A 4,866-nucleotide genomic window follows, 5' to 3' on the forward strand; every position below is an offset into this window, starting at 1 on the left:
CGGTGGATCTAGTGTGATCCTTCAAGTCCTTGCTTTTACCTCTTCACTTTTATCTCACCAAACTATAATGTCTCAATGCATATAGGAGATAAGCCCCACTTACTTGGTGGAGTAACACCTTGTCATCTACTCATGTGAGTTCCCTGTTTGTGCAATATTTTTTCAAACAGGCACATGTGATCTGGTGTGGACACACTCACTATTTAGTCATTGCTTCTCATGATGACTGCATCTTCAACCGGTGAGGGTCCGATAGTTCTGCAACCTCACAACACACTGGTTCATTCTTCTCTACCAGTGTTGATGTGATTCAGATAACATTATGCCTCTTCATCACAAACAACCGCTCAAACACCTCTCTATCTCATCACACAAGTCAGGCACTAACTTGTGTATTGGTGACTCCTAAGGTCATCTTCCTTACCTTTACCGGTGTTCTGCAACACAAGGTGATATCCAAGATATCACATCCTGTACTCTTTCATTTCAGAGTGGCACATACATCTCATCTATCGATGGTCATCTTATACCGGTTGACATCAAGGACAACACAATGCCAACAGTTCTATGGTGGAGGGATATATGGTATACCAGGCTATGGTATACATTACTGAATATCTTCCTAAGTTTGCGGCAAAGATCCATGTAGATCGCATTTGGGATCCCAACTCCATTAACAAATTCGAAGGGGAGTACCTAATGGGGAAAGGTAGATTGAGGAAAGTGAGAGGTAATTATTGGATGTTCATGGACATTAATCTGAATACATTTTACATTCGGTTTTTATATATTGTAGTTAATTAATTCTTAATCTTTAATATACATCAGTTGTGAATTTCTAGTTATTTTTTCTACAGTTGCTCGAGAGTGGGATGCACTAGATTTGTATGTCGCAAACAATCTTGATTGGATGACGATATGGATTGAACGATGTCAACAATCTGGTTGCGCATTAACATGGGAAGGTGTGTCTTTATTGGTTAAAGAAGATCATCGTAATGGAGATTCCAATGTTACACCAAGGGAAATTGATTTGGCATATGGTTTAATAGATAAACAAGTACGTATAAATATATTAATCACCCATATTATTTAATTTTTTTTCAATTGTATATATATATATATATTGCATACATTCGACCAAGAATAAATATGTTTATCAACTTGTGATGCAATAATTTTTACATGTTTGACATAATGCAGGTGAAACACCACAAGGCTATGTGGTGCAATCGTCATAAATTTCACATCAAAAAGTTAGATGACACGAAGAAAACTTGTGATTCTAGGATAACTGCAGTATTTTAGGTGACTAATTTTCATCTAGAAACGACATACATCCTCAAGTCTCAGAAAATTGATACTATGGGTTTTTAGATGATATACTTGAGTGTAACTTTGGGTCCTTCAAATTAGTTATTTTCGTCGTCCAATGGTACAGGCTACGATTGAATGAAAATGATCCTGACAGAACTGTTATTGAACATGATAATGGATTTACAATGGTCAATACAAGGTTGTTTGAGCGAACTAGAAATGAGCCCTATGTTCTTCCAAGCCAATGTGAGCAAGTATTTTACTCAGAGGTTCCACATAAACCGAGTTGGTCATTTGTTGTTAGACATGATCCTAGAGGAAGGCTAGTAAAGTATAATGTCATGGAAGAAGAAGATAAAGAAGAACTAGAAGATTATGTACATGATGATCAGGATCAACAGTTAGTTGATGATGTGCCCGACGAAGATGTCGAAGAAGATGAACAAGATCATGATGATGTAGGAGTTAATGTTCATGAATATGATGATGATGACATCAATGATGATGATATGACCAATAATCCTTACAATGTCGATTCTGGATCGAAAGATACAAACAAAGAGTTGGATGAAGAAGAAGATCAATGACATGATTTAAATGTATGATGTATGTGATTAGTATATTATCTATTTGATATTGATTTTTTTATATTTTTTGGTGAAATTAAATGTTGTGATTACGTGGGAGGACTTGTTTTTAATTATGTGGGAGGACTTGTACTTTGTGATTATCTTTACATGTCAAGCCATTTATAATTTTACATTACAAATATTTGCATCATGTTGTGTTCCCTGCTGGGATATTTATGGAAAATTTAATGGATAAATCCTTTTAATGGATTGTTATGCAATAACACAATGATTCCTATTATGATGTATGAAGCACCTGATACTATTTTGTATATATTCTCTTAATCTAATTCGAGGAGATGATGTTTTCCAATCTTGATATTTTAACAAGTCTATGATATTTGCATGAGCTATTGTAGATAATACATTAGGGAATGTGTGTTGCATTAAAGGATCACTAAGAAGTGTTGCAGATAATACCAACACTACCCATGTTTACCCTTTGCATGTGTTTTGTGGCATACACGCTAAAACACTTTACATACATTTCACCCTCCTATTAAACGGTGAATTTCATAGTTTAGTACATATACTTTCCTAGTTCTTCTACTCCATTAGTGACTCGCAAAAGGACCCAAAGCTCAAAATTTTAATACATATATAGGTTATAGTACTTTTTTTTGCCACCTATAGTGCCTCAATCACTTTGCCTCAAAATTTTAATACATATATAGGTTACACTGTGTTGGTTCCCAAATCAACAGATCCTAAATCCTAGAGAGATAGCCAATAACTCATGAACACACTCAGGATTGGACTTGGCCAATGAACAAGATTCGACATGGAATCTTCAGTCTCTGCAAGACCTAGGTGGGTTTACCTATAGCAATGTGGTCCATATATTGACTCTATGCTAATTGACAATGCATTATTTAGCAGATGCTTTCTATTGGTGTAAATAAATATTCATTATGGATATTATTACACTTTACTTAAGTTAACTTAGGATAATACATCTCTGCGTAGTTTGGATTTGAGACACTTAGGGAAGTGTGAACATAGGGATAGATCAAGGGCACAATGAAAAGTAATAAAATAGAGACAGAAGAATGACAAGAACAAACTGTATTCTCATCAATATGAAAATGATCAATTGGATTCCTTTCTTCTCTCTGCAGGGTTCACCAGGTGTCATTCTGATCTGAATGTCTACATTTTGTGACAGGATGACTCTCACTTGATACTTGTGCTCTATGTTGATGATTTGATCATTATAGGGAGTACCGCATCCATCATTAGCATGGTCAAATCTACTTTGCATGACAGATTTGCTATGACTGACTTGGGTCTTTTGCACTACTTTCTCGGGATAGAGATTTCATAGTCACCTTCCAGGATTACACTATCACAGCCCAAGTATGCTCTTGATCTACTTGCATGCTTTCATATGGCTGATTGTAAGCCTGCACCGACTCCCTTTCTTTCAGGAGTCAATCTTGAGGCTCAGTGTTCTTCTCCACCAGTTGATGCCACTTTGTATCGTCAGCTTGTGGGTAGTCTCATCTACTTGACCCATACACGCCTTGATATTTCATTTGCAGTTGGCATGGTTTCTCGCTTCATGCAGGAACCACATGAGCTTCATTGGAAATCCGCCAAACGCATCCTTCATTACATCCAGGGTACACATCACTATGGGATTCACTATGCAGTAGGCACAAGACTTCGCTTGGTTGGTTACACAGACTCTGATTGGGCTGGCGATCTTGATGATCGTAAGTCTACTTCCGGTTACAGTTTTCACCTTGGTTCAAGCCCCATTTGTTGGCAGAGCAAGAAGCAACATGTTATTGCTCTTTCTTCGACTGAGGCTGAGTATCGAGGCGATGTTAATGCAGTGACTGAGACCATTTGGCTCCAGCAGATTCTCACAGAGTTTGGGTTCACCACTCCACGGCCGACAGTTCCACATTGCGACAATCAGAGTGCTATTGCAATCTCGAAGAACCCGGTCCAACACTAGCATACCAAACACATCGAGATTCATATGCACTATATCCGAGAGCTCATTTAGGAGCAGGTCATTGATTTGCACTATTGTCCTACAACGGAGCAGGTTACTAACATATTCACCAAACCTTTCATTGAGAGTAAGTTCTAGCAGTTGCGAGCTCTCTTGGGGGTGCAGGATGTGTCATTAGGGGGGGTCAGTTGACTTCTCCTTCCTCTCTTATGGGGGGACTTTTTCCTCTTTGAGGTTTTCTCCTTCTTTGAGAGTCTTTTGTATTTTCATCTCTCTTTTGGGGGGGAGTTTTTTCCCATTGGGTTTTCTCCTTTTCTCCGTTTGTGAGAGATTGCATTGCATGGTTTTGCTTGCATTTGCATATTGTACATGGGTACCTATCATGGCCTAGTAGCTGGGACCCATCTTGCATTGTTGACTTGAGTCTGCATTCCCCTAAGTTGCACTTAAGGGGGGGTGTTGGTGTAAATAAATATTCATTATGGTTATTATTACACTTAAGTTAACTTAGGATAATGCATCTCTTTGTAGTTTGGATTTGAGACACTTAGGGAAGTGTGCACATAGGGATAGAGCTTGTAGGAGAAATTCCACTTTTTGTGGTCTTATTTTGCTGTTACACTCCACATTCGGTGGGTCATCCATCTCTTGTGGAATATTATATTATTTCTCCTACCTACCCCTATTATTTTTTACCTACCCTTGTTTCTCATTGAGCCACATGTCATGATTGTGTGCTCGTACATCCATATGGCCTTGCCTATATAAGCAAGCCTATATTCATTGTATTGGTGAATTCAGTTGATCATTTTCATAATGATGAGAATACAGTTTGTTCTTGTCATTTTTTTGTCTCTATTTTAATACTTTTCATTGTGCCCTTGATCTTGGCAAAATCTCACACTTTCAATGAAAATATACCAAGGAAAAGCATAACATACTACAAATTCTAGCTTG

The sequence above is a fragment of the Cryptomeria japonica genome, chromosome 6 (assembly GCF_030272615.1).
Source record: "Cryptomeria japonica chromosome 6, Sugi_1.0, whole genome shotgun sequence".
NCBI lineage: Eukaryota > Viridiplantae > Streptophyta > Pinopsida > Cupressales > Cupressaceae > Cryptomeria > Cryptomeria japonica.